This window comes from Protopterus annectens, chromosome 6.part0 (genome assembly GCF_019279795.1).
Source record: "Protopterus annectens isolate FY-2018-M chromosome 6.part0, PAN1.0, whole genome shotgun sequence".
In the NCBI taxonomy this organism is placed as follows: Eukaryota; Metazoa; Chordata; order Ceratodontiformes; family Protopteridae; genus Protopterus; species Protopterus annectens.
Genome location: NC_056737.1, coordinates 1,848,604,550 through 1,848,621,656, shown reverse-complemented (window position 1 = coordinate 1,848,621,656; position 17,107 = coordinate 1,848,604,550). Strand labels below are relative to the sequence as shown.

General features: G+C 40.6%; 1 protein-coding gene across 4 annotated transcripts in view; it reads right to left on the bottom strand.

The window, feature by feature from the left end:
* MYO1B (myosin IB) overlaps window positions 1-17,107 on the bottom strand; it is a 2,891,345-nt gene that overhangs the window by 1,878,257 nt on the left and 995,981 nt on the right. The window lies entirely within an intron of this gene.

Here is a 17,107-nt window from a genome sequence, read left to right as displayed (position 1 = left end):
ATCGGCTGAGGCAAGAAAGAATCCCCAACGGGGTACTTAGCTTTTTTAGAAGTCTTCGGTAGTTGAAATCTCTGGATCTGACCGACCGGCACTTGCGAACAGCTTCTGCTTCGGGCACCGCGCGGCAAGAAAGACTGAGGAAAATGGCGTCGGCTGATGCCTTTATACCCCAGGAGCTATGACGGGTGAAGTGCGACATCAGCCGAGGCCAGACCCAGACTTTGGAATCCGGCCGACCGAGGGGCTGCCTGAGGCAGGACAACCCATATGTTATGACTGCAGATGCATCCTTGAAGGACATCATGTTTTCTCTTTTTTTTTTTCTTTTTAGACTGGGATGGGCATCATCAACAACTGCAGTGTGTGGTAAGTCATTACCTGCACAACATCATATTGAAGTATTAACAGGGTGCAGTGAAATAGAAAATTTGTTAAGTTAGCAAACTGTCAATCTTTACTCAGCAGTACCTCAGAACTGCTCTAGAACAGGCAAACTACACACCAAGAGTTGTACTTGATACATACAGCTGAGTTGCTTAAAACAAAAGTGTTCAACTTTATAGGTGGGTGGTGATGACTCAAAGTATTCATATATGGTGGGTTGTATGCAGTTATGCATGTTTGCAACACAAGCACCGGTGAATAAAAAGCAAGAAATAGCAGAAAGGAGGATAAACAAGTAGAAGGTTACAAGACAGCATTAGCAAACACAATTTGCAGCCTTTGATGGTGTTAATAAATTCGATACCTTGGCATCAAAAGATTATACATTCCTAATGACCAGTAAAAAGCTTAAATTGTTAACTGGCAGTGTAAAAATGCAGCATGCACTGTCAGTTATGGCAATACAGAACATGTCATGTACAACAACTTAATACACCACAAAACAAACAAAAAAAACAGTGAAACCAGGAAAAAAATGAAAGATATCTAGTAAAAGAACACAGGCAATGCAACACAAATAAGGAGGTAAAATTCTGTAACTGATTGCATACCTCTCAACCTCTTACAGCAAGAAATCTGAAAAATAATGGGGTACAAAGGCCCAAAATAATTAGTGTTCTTGCAAACTTAGAAAGTTGATAGACTATTAGGTTCTGCATTAGGATACATTTTTCTGAAGGATATGAAGTCTGAAACTAAATTGTTTGCCATTACTTAGTGATTCCAACCAGAAAACCAAAACTTTTATGTGGAACAGACCAAAAATATGACTCTAAAATCTAGGCGTTCTGTGACAATCTGGACAGTTGAAATGTATGGTTGATTAGTAACACGTTACTGTCAAACTGAGTCAAAATTATACCTCGCATCTAGAGAATAAATGAAGCAAATAAAAGCCCCAAGTAGGGCTCTGTTTAGAAGTAACAGTGCACTGCAAAGGATATTACAAAAGCAGCCACTGCTAGCAGCTAAGAGTGGGAACAGGTTATATACATAAAAACTGTCATTAAACAGAATACAAACCAATTTTTTTTTTTATTTAAACAAGAAATGTTGTAGTTGCTGTTTCTTTGAGGAACTGTGCACCAGAGCACCCTTACTAACTGTACTACATTTCACAACATTCTGATGACCACTAGTGCTGGAGACTGGTCTTTGAATGTCATAGCAGACCCATGATGGGCCGATAGTTTTCAGGATGAGTCTGGCAGGCATAAAAAAACCTAGTAGAATAATTTTGGGCTGTTAGTGAGTCCAGTGGCAGTCATGTGTCCAGTAATATTTGCAGCAGTAGATAAAAGGGAAAAAGACAGCACCAAAGATAGGAGCTAATTCTTACACTCTGGGTAAATTCAGTGCTAGCAAATGCCAGACAATAATTAAAAAAAGATAGCTACCATTTCAGTATAAAAAAAAACTAAAACAAATTATGATAAAATATGTAAAAAGAATGAGAAAATGAAATTAAAACTTAACTTACTTCATAGAAACAAATACTGCAGCTAAGGAAACCAACCAATCTATCCATTCACTCATCCATCCATTCACAGCCAGTTTTTCCCCACTTTTTAGACATGGGGTCAGGGAGTCACTTCAACAGTGATGATCATCTATAGCTAAGGTTCACACCACTGGGTGGCAAGACAAGCTATGGAAAGGACACCAATCAATCATTCAAAAAACATAAATATCTATCTATCTATCTATATGTATATAAGGATTCCATACAGTTGGTCGAATTACACTTAGTCAAAAATGATACCAGTCTTTGCACTTCACCGAAAGCTCACTTGACTGAAAGCTCACTTGGTCGAAGTTCATTTGATCGAAAATGAAATATAGTCCCTGCCCCACTGCAGTGCAACCCTGGAGTGAGTACATTAAATAAGGAGGGGGCATAACCCCCCACAATGGTGAGTGTGGGGGGGGCGTAGCCCCCCCAACATAATTTTAATGTATTCACTATTATAAGAAGGTATATCCATTAGAAATGCATTGATATATATATCTTTAGTAAAAACTATTGGCATAATGTGGGGGGTCTATGCCCCCCACACTCCCCAATGTGGGGGGCTGTGCCTACCATACCCCTCTATTTAATATTCTCACTCCAGGGTTGCACTGCAGTGGGGCAGGGGCTATATTCTATTTTCAACCAAATGAGCTTCGACCAAGTGAGCTTTCAGTCAAGTGAGCTTTCAGTGAAGTGAAATGCCTGGAATCATTTTCAACTATATCCCCAGACACACACACACATACACACAAACATACACAGGCACATTTTAAGAAATCAGAAGACACCCCACCAGCACACTGACAAGATAATTTGGAATATGAGGAGCATAATTAGGGCAAAAGGAATCATAGTTTTACCTTTTTGCAAGATACCTGCAAGAAAATACACAACCTGTTCAGACATAAGCACCTTATACAAAAAAATACACACAAGGTTCAAATCCCATGAGAGATCACCAGGCAAGTCCAAGCATGAGCATGCTTAGTGTACATCAAGCTGTGAGAAGACCACATATATAGATTTACAATGGGAAATCCAGAAGTACCAAATCATAACATTTTCTAAGCAACTGTGAAACTTCAGCATTTTTGCACTGAAAAAAATGGTTAATTCTGGAAACAGTCTCAGAGAAAGAGAAACCCTCTTGGGAAGAATCAGATACCACATTCCTCAGAATCTAAATCAAAGACCTGTGGCTAAAACACTGAATCTGTACAACTTTGACTTTTCCCCCCACAGATTCTAATTCTTCAGTTTCTGTAGGGAAAGAATCCCTCCCCTTTTTTTACTAGAAGTTAGATTACAGAAGGGTCAAGATCCTTATAAATTACTCATGTCCAGTGTAACTGACAAAGGAGATGTTAAAAGTCATGTTTTCTGCCTCATTTTAACAGGAAGGTGAGGGAAAATAGACCTAGTACTGCCAGCAATGGCTTTCCCAGGGATGGTCAAAACATTCTGGCTAGCAGGAGTACATTCTCCTCCCCCTCTGCCATTATAGACAAGAGGAGCTCTCCCTTGCCCACTGAGATGCCCCCAACAGCTGCAGAGGACATGGCTAACCCTCAGAATATGGTGGCTGTATGGACAACACCAGACAGATCCCAAGAAAAAGAAGAGTGGTCTGAGGAACCAGCCTTGGCCACAGTAGAGTCACCCACCTGCAACTGAGATAAATTACTAGCCAGCTGTGGTGGCAAAGGCTGCTCAGCTATCTTTCTTTTTGTGTCTGGAAGAAGGTCTGACAGAGGGACCAGAAGTCTGTTAAATGGTCAAGCTGAAAAGGTGCTCATTTCCTGGGAAAGCTTAGCAGTAACCTTCCAACAAAAATTTATACTAAAAAGCACGTTAAACATTCTCCCCACCCTAAAAGTAAAATAAAAAGTTTCTTCATAGGAAAAAAGTGTTAAACAACTTTTAACAACTTTTTACAGATAAAGTAAAAAAAAAGAGTGCTGTTGTTTAAAAGTATGCAAGAGTCATCAGATGGTCAAGAAAAATACTTATTCCTAGCTTAAAAGTACTTGTTTCTCACAAAACGGTAGTTAGCATAATGGTTAAGGTGCTTACCTTACAAACACAAGGTGCAGGGTTTGATTCTCATATGGGGTAATTGGCTAGGCTTCAAATGGCCCCTGAGGACAGTTAGCCTAGTATGAATCTATTTATCTAGTTTATTTATAAAACAAGTGTAAAAGTAATGTTTAAGTTTTTTCCCCTAAGGGAAAGTACAGTTGTGTACACTTACCATAAATGTAGATGTTCAAGTGTATTCACTGTTGCAGTCATTACATTTGGGTAATCTTCTGGCAGGTTGCCCTCAGTCGGCCTGAATAACAAAGTCTTGGGTCCTACGTCAGTTGCTGTCTCCTCTTCCATGACGTCAGGTTGTCAGGGGTATAAAACATGCAGCCGACGCCATTTTAATCAGTTTTTCTTGCCCCAGATGTCAGGTGTCCCCCAAATGGGGAGCAAAAATATATAAATATATATATATATAAAATTTAGAACACAAAAGGTTTACCTCCAACTATAAGCAAATACACCACAAAGGCTTTTGAGCATAGTGAAGGAAAGAAGAGGTATAATAATAGAGAAGAATGGGGACTGGCGGGTGGGTAACCCGGACTGCAACAGTGAATACACTCAAACATCTACATTTATGGTAAGTGTACACAACTGTACTATGTTCTTCGTGTTTCACTGTTGCAGTCATTACATTTGGGTAGAATCCCAAAACTATGGATGGGAAGATGGAATTATACAGCATTAGGAGTGGCTATAAGGCCCTGCAGGACAGCAGTGGCAAAGCCTGCCCTGGATTTAGAAAAGAGAGGTAAATGGTAATGTTTTGTGAACGTATGAACTGAGTTCCAAGTAGCAGCTTCTAGAATGTCTCTGGTAGGAACCCCTCTGAGAAATGCTGCAGAAGTAGATGCAGCCCTGGTGGAATGGGATCTGATCCCATTGGGGACAGGTTTACCATGGTACATGTAGCAGTAACGAATACAATGGCTTATCCATTTTGAAATAGTCTGCTTTGAGATAGCCTTCCCCTCTGCCCCTACAGCAAATGCCACCAGTAGTTGCCCAGACTTTCATAGAGATTTTGTCCTGTTTAAGTAGAATCTTAGTTGTCTGTGTACATCCAATGAATGCAAATTCTGCTCCCCCTTGTTCTGCAGATTTGGGAAAAAAGTCAGCAAATGAATGGTCTGGTTAAGAGCCACACTGGATACCACCTTAGGCATAAAAGAAGGATTGGTCCTGAGGGCCACCCTGTCCGGATAAAAGAAAATGAAAGGCTCCACTGCCATGAGAGCCTGTAGTTCTGAAATCCTTCTAGCTGAAGTGACTGTAAAAGAAAGGCTGTCTTCTAAGAAAGAAATTTTATGTCTGCAGTGGCAGCTGGTTCAAAAGGAGGTAAGGTGAGTTTTTCCAGCACAAAATTGAGGTCCCATGCAGGGGTTGGAGCTCTCCTGGGAGGTCTCAAATTTTTGGCCCCTCTGAGGTACTGCTTTAGCATGGGATGAGAAAAGAGAGGAGGCTCTGTGTTGTAATGAGCCGAGATGGCAGAGACATGTATTTTTATAGAAGAAAAAGATAGGCCCTTGTGGAGCATCTCAGAATCTGAGGAATATTGGGCATTGCTGTGTTTATTCATTGTGCTTGGTTCCACGCACAGAATCTCTTCCATTTATCAACATAAGATTTTCTAGTACTAGGCCTTCTAGCCTCCAAAATGATATCCATCACAGGTTTACTGAGGGATGTGACTGGTGAAATTAGTTGATTAGCCATGCTGCAAGATTCAGTGTTTGGAGCTGAGTGTGCAGAATTTGACAGTTCTGCTGAGACAATAGATGAGGCGTTTGAGGCACGTACCACGGAGGAAGGTGTGACATATTCCTTAGATGTGGGTACCAATGTTGGCAAGGCCAGTCTGGAGCAATCAGAATAATTTTTTGGTTTTTCTTTTCTGACTTTTAGTAAAACCTTGGAGAGCAGAGGCAGAGGGGGAAAGGCATAGACTGACAGGTTTTTACAGCTGAAGGATAGAGCATCCACTTTCCAAGCTTTTTTGTGATGAAGGCTTGTGCAGAATTTGTCCAACTGGTAGTTTTGGGGTGAGGCAAAAAGATCTATGTCTGGGCTCCCCCATTTTCATGCCAACATGCTGAAGATTTGTGGATCCAGTTTCCATTCTTGTTTGTCCATTAGATTTCTGCTTAGGTCGTCTGCCAGAGTATTTTGCTTTCCTGGCAGGAATTGAGCTTGTAGATGTATTTGGTAAGTCAAGGCTGTGTTCCACAAGGCCATGGCTAGTCTGCAAAGGGTGTAGGAGTGGGCACCCCCCTGCTTGTTTATGTACCACATAACTGTGTGTTGTCCGTCTTTATCAGTAGTTGTCCTGGATGAAGGAAGTCCTTGAAGGCTGTCAGAGCATTCTGTACAGCTAGCATTTCTTTCTGGTTGATATGTAGGTGCATCTGAGTTGGGCTCCATTCGCCCTGAATGCATCTCCCTGCCAGATGGGCCCCCCAAGCATAGCCTGATGTGTCTGTAGTCAGGGTTTGGGTGGCAGGGGGTAGAGTGAATGACAGTCCCTTGTTTTGGTGACAGGCTTCTGCCCACCAAAGGAACTCCTGTTGCAGGCAAGGAATGAGCGGAATCATTGTTTCCAGGCTGTGACAATGTTCACTCCATAAGCTTTTTAGGTACCTTTGAAGTTTCTCCATATGCAGTCTTGCATATGGAATTAGTAGAATGCAGGATGCCATGAACCCCAAAGCCTGCAGAATTTGTCTTGCAGATAGCTGGGTTTTTGTGTCCACTTGTTTGAAGTATGTTATCAATTGAACTTGTTTGTCTGGCGTGAGGTAAGCCATCTGGGCAATTGTATTCAAGCTTGCACCCAGGAATGTAATTATTTGAGAGGGTACCAGTTGTGATTTCTTTTCGTTTATGGTGTACCCTACGCATGTTAGAAGCCTTTTTACAAATGCCAGATGTTGTAGAAGAATGTCCTTGTCCTCTTCCTGAATTAGACAATCGTCCAGATAAGGATAAATTTGAATGTTTCTTTGTCTGCAAAATGCAATCACTGGTGCCAGGCACTTTGTGAAGACCCTGGGCACAATAGATAAGCCAAAAGGCAGTGTAGAGAACTGGCAATGCAAACAGCCTGCTTTGAAGCGGAGATATCTTCTGCAAGATTCCTTGATTGGGATATGCAGGTAAGCCTCTTTTAAGACTAGAGTTACCAACCATGCATTCTTGCCTAGCATAGGCAGTAGCTGTTGTAGAGTCAGCATCTTGAATTTTGGAATGTCCAGGAAAGTATTTAGAATGGATAAGTCCAGAATTGGACGCCATGATTTGTCTTTTCTGGGTACCAGGAAAAGTCTTGAATAAAAGCCTTGTCCTTTTTCCTTTTCTGGTACTGGTTGAATAGCCTCCATATCCATGAGGGACATGACTTGCTTCTGGGCCTCTGCCCACTGATTTGGAGGCAGATCTGGCCATCTGTTTGGAGTTGGAAATGTGTGGAAATGAAATCTGTACCCCTGGGATACTATATTTAAGACCCACTTGTCCTGGGTAATTAGATGCCAATTTTGAGCATGAAGTGCTAGTTTTCCCCCCAATGGGGCTGCCAAAAGATAGGTGCAGTGGAAATGGCAGATGAAAGTCATTGAGACAGTTTACTGTAGGGTGGTGCTTTGCTATTTCCTGATTTGGAGATGGAGGCACCCCATTGTTTTGTCCTGTAAGATCCTTCTGACTGAAACCTGGTGCCCTTGGAGTGTCTGGTTTTGACCTGAGCAGCTCTGTTGGGTACTGGAAAGGACCAGTTCTTAGTAGGCCAGTGTCTACTGAACCTGGGCGGCTGCATTTGCAAGAAATCTTTTACAGTTTGCATAGATTTAGCTTTCTTTTCCATCTTTTTCAAAAAATTTTCTGCCTTATTACCAAACAGACTGTCCTGCTGTAAAGGAACATCCAGCAATTTAGCTTTAACATGATCAGGCAGATTTTGCTCCTTGAGCCAAGCATGTCTTCTTATCACAGATCCAGTTACAGCGGCCCTGCAAGAGGCCTCCAAGGAATCAAAACCACATTGCAAAGTATGCTTTCCAACTTGTTCAGCTGAATGCAATAAATCCTGTAACTCTTTATTTTCCACACAACCAGAAATCAACATAATTTTCTGTTTCATTAAGCCCATGACATGCTGTTGATATTTAAGCATATGAAATTGACAGTTTAAAGCCCTGATTGCCAGGGTTGCAGACGTACAAACCTTCTTACCCCATCTATCCAGCGCCCTGGAGTCTCTATCAGAAGGGGTAGGATTTTTAGCAGTAGAAGCCTTAACACCCTTGGGACCCTGAGAAATTGTTTCAGGGTCAGCAGTAGGAGTTTTGAAAATAAACTTTTGGGAGTCAGGAACCCTGTAATATCTGTCTGGCTTACTAGGAGCCAGTGGCAGGGAATCAGGGGCCAAGGAAGAAGAAGAAAATCCTTAAGCCTCTTTTTGGATTCTGAAAAATACTGACTCTCCCAATGAAAATGTTCCCTTAAGGTATGCAAAGTCTCTCCAAAAGAAAAATCCTCAGGAGGAGAAGTAGAAGGGATGGATTTTTCTGCATCAGAGTCCTCATAAGGGGGAATAAAAAATTCCTGATCAGAAGAGGAATCAGAAGAAATGGAAACCTGATCTGAAAATTCATAATCAGTGCCTTGCCTAGGCCTCTTAGCAGGAGGGGGTTGGGAACCCCTGATCAAGGTAATTAAATCCTCAGCCATTTTGATCATTTGTTTTTTAGGTATAGAGGCCTGAGCACATGGCTCATGCATCGTTTTTTTAGACACAGAAGTTGGTTTTGGCCTTGTTTTTGATGAAGATGTCGGTTTAATATACAAATCTTTAGGCCTGAAAACATCCTCAGAAGCCGGTGCCTGCTCAGCGGCTCTGGAACAATTCAAGGGAGAGAAATCCGCGGGTTCAATACTTGGAGAATCTTGCGGCATACCGGACTCCGAATAGGTCTCAGTAGAGGCCTGCGACTCAAAAGTAGTGGGCATCAGGGGCTGCGAAAGCGCCTCACTGAGTACCGGCGAACCAGCGACTGGCTTAGGAGGAGCTTCGTCATCGGTTTTGGACCTCAAAGGCCTGTCTCTTTTTATTTGCGCTTTTTGTGAATTCTGGTAGTCGGATTGCTAACCGACGACATTTCAGGACAGCTGAATCTTGAACCAAAGTATTTAGAAGCAAAAATATACCGACGCTTAATAGTGCATTGGTTAAATTTAGCACAAAACCGACAGCAGGGCACATTGTGGTCAGGGTCTAGGCAAGGAATACAGTACAAATGAAAATCCTTATGAAGTATTTGCTTCCCACAAGTAATACAATTATTAACTTTTACTGACATCGGTAAGGAGCAAAAAAAAGTTTCCTCAACAGAGTACTTGGCTTTAGTTTGAAGATTTCGGTTCTGAAACTCGAAAACGAAAATTTCAGGAGTCGGCCAACCGGCACTTGCGAACTGCTTCTGCTTCGGGCACCGCGCAGCAAGAAAGACTGATTAAAATAGCATTGGCTGCATGTTTTATACCCCTGATGACCTGACGTCATGGAAGAGGTGACAGCAACTGACGCAGGACCCAAGACTTTGTTATTCAGGCCGACTGAGGGCAATCTGCCATCAGATTACCCAAATGTAATGACTGCAACAGTGAAACATGAAGAACTTCTTATCTGGTTAGCAATGGAATAACATAAGCAGACCATCAGTCCTAAAAAAACCCACAGAAGGGTCCTCCTCTCAGTGGCAGGACAGCTCTGAAGAGATTTGTGCCCAAATCTCTCTTTTTAGTCAGCTTTGCTTGAGCTAACTATTGATTTGCGCATGTGGAAGGTACCCTTATGCTTTGGAAGCTGTCCAGCTCTTATATTCTATGCAGGATATAACCCATATACCGTAGTCTACTGCAGTGGTGATCAATATGAAGAACATATACAGTTATTACCAATCACATCTCTCAGCACTTTTCTGCATATTTTTAACCTGAGGGGGAGGGTTCGTAGTAGAGGAAGATGCTGCCATAGCCACTTTAACAAATCCTGAAGATGTCTATTTTCTAGGTAAATGTAAAGGGAGTTTAATCTTTTTCAAACAGTTTTGAGGGTGGACTGACAAAATTAGCACAATTTAATGTTGTGTTCAGCCCCTAAACAGAATGAGTTTGGGAATTCTTGTATGGTACTTGGTCTCCACATTTGTACTTTTCTGACAAACAAAAAAAAGCTTCTGACAAAAAAGTTGACCAAAAAAAAAAGGAAGGATCAATCCCCAAACAAAATACACAATAGACTTCAAAAAACATTTTTATATACTGATAGTGATTTATGTAGCCTTTTAGGCAAATATTCACAGGTGGAAAGACTCAGTAACACTGATTTGAAAATTGCAGCAAAGAACAAAAATCAGATCAAAAGTGTGTTAAGATGACACTTGTGTGTACGAAAACAAATTAAGTTCAACACAGGGTGTTGGATTTCAGTTCCTTTACTGCTTTGTAAATTAACATACCCAGATATAAATGTAAGACATGTCTACTGTAGAACGCAAGACTACAGTAAACCATCGGTAACAAAGAAGGATTTAGGAATGCTTTAACTTTTCATTTAAAGTACATAATTCTACTTCCAGTAAATCATTTCTACAGCTCCAGTTTTACTGCTTCCACATGTGTACTACATTTCATTGCCATTAATTTTTCATGCTTAAATACTCAGTGCCAAATAAGAGCTGACTGTGGAATTTGTGAATGCCAGTTTAACACTTCTCACCAAATATGATACATGACAGTAAAAGAGAAGCTGTGACTGAGACTAACTCTCAGAAGGATGGAAAACTGTATTATAAAGTGTAATGCCTGTTGTCTCTGTAAGCAGCAGACCACTGGCTAATGCAGCTGACAATGCTGGAAGAGACTTATTTTTCTAAACCATCTTTGCAGATTGTTTGCTTTTTCACTTCTCAAACCACACAGAATTTAGAAAAAAAAAATAAGTTTATATTGGCAATAAATTGAAATATAGGGCAATGTGGCTTTAAAGAAAACCATCACAGAACAGCCAATGTCTAGGCATTTTGAAACTGCTTATGTTGGAATTTTACCTAAAAATAAACAAATTAACTGAAAAGAACTAGTCTAGCTTTCTGTTGCCAATCAAACCATGGCTGGCTGGGCTACAGTCACAGACGTACCTTGAAGACAGTGGCAGGCTCAAAGCCTTATGATCCTAATGTACATATACATATACACACACAAATGAACAATGTATTAGACAGAGATGATATACTAATTGTGGATGAATGTCATGAAGGTTGATCAATGTGACTAAAAAGTGACTCACTGGGTTGTCAGAAAGTGCTGTCAGTAGCCTTAAAAGTGCTTAATATTCTGTTTACAGAAGGTAAAGATGCCCTTTTGTTCCTAAAACTAAACTGCAAAAACAACAGAGAAAAAATAATGACAATTAAGAAAAAGCTGACACCAAATAATTTTAAGACTGAATCACACAGGATTCACAGGGAAGGTTTTGACAGAATGTCACTGGTTCTACTTATGTGAAATACTACAGTGGTACTATTTATGTGAAACACTACTAATTTATTTATTTTCTTATTTACAGTTTGTTAACCGGGGAAGTCCACTGAGAGCTACTGAGCTCATTTTCAGTGGAGGCCCAGAGAGAAAAGCTCTACGGTAATATAGAGAAGTTGCACAGTACAAAGACAGTAGAATCTTAAAGTAGAGTTATACAATTACAATTTTATTTAACACATTGTAACATGTACATAAATTGAAAAGCACATGGAAAGTAATATCATACACTGGCGATTTACAGATCAAGTTTCATGGCGGAGGTTAGTAAAGGATTGGGTTTGGCAAGGGAGAAAGAGAAGATAAGTTGTCCAGGAGGTCATTTATGCTTGAGAGCTAGGAGTAAATTCTTGTTTTCGGATCTAAGGGAACTATTAGGGAGGTAGGAGGTGAAGATGGAATTAAGGGATGGGCAGTCAAGGGGTATGAAGATGAGTTTGTGAGTGGTAGTAAGCTGTAAGCAGTCAAGGTAATTTGGCAGTTCCAGCCAATTTAGTGATCGAAGTGTGTTACAGTGGTGGGAGGAGTATTTGGAATTTGTTGCAAATTTAGATATCTTATTGTAGCATGCTTCCAGCTTGGCTTTTAGGGAGGCTTGGAGGATGATAACCAGAGGGTAGCCATACATGAGAGAGGGGAAAAGGTAGGTGGATGCGAGGCTTTTTCCTACAGATGGAGTTAGGTATTGATTGTGTCTGTAAAGCAATCCAAGTTTTTGATGTTTTTTTTTTTTTTGATATTTTGTTGTGCATGGATATAGAATTTTAGTTGTTCATCTATGACTACTCCATGTTGTTTTGTGTGTGGGATGATTTCTATTAGGGATGTATTTTGGCTACACATTTTGAAAGTATCTTTGTGTACTATGGTAGATTTGGATGGGGTGAAAATCATCACTTTAGTTTGGGTTCAGAGCTAAGCGGTTGCTGAACATCCATCATTCAGTGGTGGAGAAAGTTGTTTGTGTTTTAAGTAATAGATCAGAAATTGAGTTGGCACAGCATACTATAGTTGAATCATCCACGTACTGAATTACATCAGCATTGGAGATTGAGAAGTGGACGTTATTAATAAAGATATTGAATAATAGAGTGCCAAGTATGGAGCCTTGCCGAACTCCAGTAGGGTTATTCAGGTAGGATGAGATGGAGTTTTGTCATTTGACGGGTTGTTGCTTGCCTGAAAAATAGCTTGAGAACCAGTTTATGGCAGTGGAGAAGAGACAGAAGTTAGAGGGTTGTGAAAGTGGCATAAGGTGGAAGACAGTATTGAAGACTTTTGAGAGGTCTAGGTGTATGGTTGCAACAGTTTTTATGGAGTCACGGGCTCTGTTAATTGTGTCAAGAAACAATATAAGGGCAGTAGTGGTACTGTGGCCAGGTCAAAAGCTATGTTGGGATGGAGATAAGAGGTGGTTTTGGATGAGATGTGGCATGATCTTGTTTGTGGATACATTTTTCCATTATCTTGGAGACTGGTGAGAGGATAGTAAAGGGGCAGAAGTTGGATATATCATTGTTTTTGCCACCTTTGTGGAGAGAGGATGTAAGCCTTTTACCACAACCTGGATACTTAAGATTTCAGAACAAATCTATTAATCAGGATACTAATGGGTTAAGCAATGGCTTCAGCGGCAGCCTTCAGGAAAGTCGGTGGTAAGTTATTTGGAGTGTTTGAGCAGGGTTTGAGCTTTAACAGTAGCCTTTTTACAGTTGTGGTAGAGACTGGTTGGAGTGTAAAGTTAAAGTAGGGAGGGCGTGGGGGGTTAGGGGAGGGAGGGGATTGTAGGCAAGTTTGGGAGGGGGAAGGGGAGTTAGGAAAAGGAGTGTTATTTATGCCGCTAGTATTAGGGAAGGTGGCAGTAGTGTTAGCTATACAGTTTATGAAGAAAGAGTTAAAAAGTGATGCTGTTTCCTGGGAAGTCTTGTTGGGATGTGGGCACAGATTTTATTTGGTGCCTGGGTTAAGAAGAGAGGAGATGGCATTCCAAAATGTTTTGTGGGTTTAGATTGTGGCTGGATTGAAATTTAGTGTAGTACATTTTTTTTTACCTTTATGAACTAGTTTGCTTACTAAGTTAAGGAGTTGTTTAAAGAGCAAGAGGGAGTCTTGTTTTTTTTTGTTTTTTTCTGTAGTGCTTTAGGGTTTTGTCTCTGAAAGCTGCACTTTCCCATAACAGTAGATATTCAAATTCCTCATGGCAGCAGCAGCCTTTAGGGGTTTAGACTGTATGAACTGTGTCTTGCCCAAGATACAACCTGACACCTTCCAAAAGCTCTGGGTCTCTCCTATACTTCTACTATGATTGCTCATTCGGCAGCCCTGAGGAGGGAAAATCAGCAATCAGTAGAAAATCTTTAGCAGTTTCTTACCTAAATGTTAACTAGCAGCATACTCATCCTGAAATAAAGAAACAAAAAATAATCACCAAGCTATATCCCAATAACTACTCTATCCAATACTAGAGGGAAGGTGGGTGGATGTGGTTATTGCAGCAGTAAGGAATTTGAGCATCTAATGCTATGTGTAAGTGCAACTTACACAACTGTACTATGTTCATAATTCCCTCTGCTGCAGTAGCCTTTAAACTATGTAGGTTGATTACCAAAGCCTATCCAACCTGGGAGGAGTAGCAAGGATTTGGATCGAGGAGGCCCTGGAGAATGGTCAGTTTTGAATCAACACAAAATAATCCAGTTTGTAATTTCTTGCACAGGCATATACACAGGACCATGTAGCTGTCTCCAGAAAGCGTATCATGGTAGATGTAACAAAAAGAGACAACAGCCGAGGACAACGACCTACATATTGTCTGTCTGAATGGGTTGCCGTTTTTTATTCCCAACATAAGAAATTAATAGCCAATTGTCTTTTCTAAATGACTTTGTTATATCAATATTGTATCTGAGCTACAGGCACATATCCAGAGTATGAGTAATCCTTTCTCCATTGTTTTGAGTGTTAGGATAGAACACTGGGAGATTGATGGCCTGATTCAAAGAAACTCTGAAACATCCTTGGGAATGAAGGAGGGGGTCTGTTTTACTGATACCCTATTCCAAAAGAAAACCTTATTACAAAGGAAAACCAGACAGTGTTAACCCAGCAAGAAAGCCTGCAACATATTCATCTTGCTGATGTCAGAGCAAAGAGAACAATTTTCCATGTAGTGAACTTTAAAGCTGCCTGATATGCGGGTTCAGATGGAGATGTAGTTAACCTTTTCCACAAGAAAGTTAAGATCTCATGAAGAAGCAAAATGTTTTTTGTAAAGTGATCTCAGTTTAAACATTCCTCTCAGAAACTGTTTTAATAAGAAACAATGGAAAAACGAGAAGGATACATGGGGAGATATACTGATGTAGCCACAAGATGCATCTTGACATAGAAGTACAAATGCCAGCAACTAGTAACTCAACCCAAATAGGACCTTGGTTATTGGCTAGGGATCAACTAGAAAATTCTTCCACGTGTCAAGATAACATGTTCAAATATCAGGATTTCTTGACTCCTTTAGTACCTGCTGCACTTTCTCAAGAAAGCGGTACTTAAAAGGTATCAGAATCCAAGCAGATAATTTAAGATGTTTTAGACTGGCTTGTATGAAATTCCCTATCTTGTGTGAGTAGATCTAGATAGTGAGGAAGCTTGTGGTAATTGCCCTTGGCTAATTCCATAAAAAGGGAGAACCAACACTGGCTGGATCCAAATGGGGTAATCGCAGATAGTTTGAACTCTTTCTGAACCCTCAGAATTACAATACATATCAGTGGAAGAGGCGGAAATACATATAGAAACATTCCCCTGCAAGCGAATGAAAATAGCATATATAAAGTTGTCTGTTTTGAATGTAGGCAAGCAAATTTATTTGAGGTGTTCCACAGAAGTGGGCTAATGCTTTGTTAACCCCCTCATTCAAACTGCATTTGTGGGGGTCTGTCTTGAAGCTGTTCAGTTTGCCTGCCCCTATGTTTTGCTCTATGGAATATTATATGCTTGCCGGATTAAAGAATGCTGAAGAGCTAACTCCCAAGCGAATACAGCCAGCCTGTATACAGGGTATGACCTTGTGTTTCCCGTAGCTTGTACCACATCACTGTGGTGTTGAATACAATCATCAGGAAGAGGTCCAAGGGGCACACAGATGATTACGAGATTAAAAGGCATGGATAACAGCGCATTCCCTTTCAAAATAATGTGCTTTGTTCTGTCTGAAGAATCCCATGAGCCTTGCACCTTTATCATCATAGGAATTGCTCCCCAAGAGAATTTTGAGCAGTCTGTAGATACAGATTAACTTGGAGGTTGAGGACAAGCTGGGAAGGAGGAGATGTAATTGGTTGTATTTGTAGTATCCGCCAGTGATGTTCCAGTTACACAAAACCAATATAAGTATTTGAAGGATACAAGTGTTGGGTTCATCAGTTTTTTTTTTTAAAGATATAGCATCTTTATCATGTACAACACAGCCAGAGAAATCATGAGAATCATAGAGGCCATGAACCACAGAATCCTGAGAAACTCTCTGGCTGAAGCCAGAGACGGAATTAAGGAACTCACGAACATATCCAGATTAAACTCCACCTTCCCCTGCATCAAACACTTTTCCTGTGGAGTGTCTGTAAGACATCCTAAAAGAAAATTTGGTATGAAGTGGCCAAGGAGGATTTCTAAATGTTATTTGGTGTCCCAGATTGGTCAGAAGAATTCCCATGTTAAAGACTCGACATCTGGGAGAATACCCTGCAGAGATAACTCGTCCAAATAAGCAATAGCTATAAGCTATGGCTGGAGCTTGGCACTTTGCAAATACACTCAAGCAGAAGCAACCCAAAGTGTAAAGTAGAGACACTAAAAAAGGAATGAAAGATTTAAAACTGGTCTCTAAGAAGGCCTTTTCTTTGGTACCAGAAGTATTCGGCAATAGAAGCATTTTCCCCTTGAATAAATAGCAAAGGTTCTATTCAGATTGGTTCAGACAGCTGGGAAAACTCCCCTGAAATAAGGTTTTTGTATCCAGTGCCAACTCTATCCCTTCTGAACTATCTTTAACCACCATGAGTCTCTCATAATCTGTTGCCAAATGTGAATGAACAGAGCCAGTTGATGTGAGACTGACGTAGGTGTGTGTGTGTGTGTGGGGGGGGCTAGGCATGCTAGCACAGCCATCCTAAAGTTGCACACTGTTACTTTATTAGAAAGGTTCCTGTTGTTATTGTATCCCTCCTAACAGTTCTACTTCTTAGGTGTGAAAGAGGAACTGACAGATAAAAGAGGGGCCTGAAAAATCTTAGAAACTCCCTAAACTTCCTTCATGAAACTGTTTGTGGACCTGAGAAGCAAAATGGCCAAATAAATTTTTTTCTCACACTAAATTCAAAAATTAAGACTATTTCAACAGAAAACTTCTCAATTCATACCAAGGTATATCTCCTCAAGCAGTAGTAGTAGAAGCCCTAGGCACAG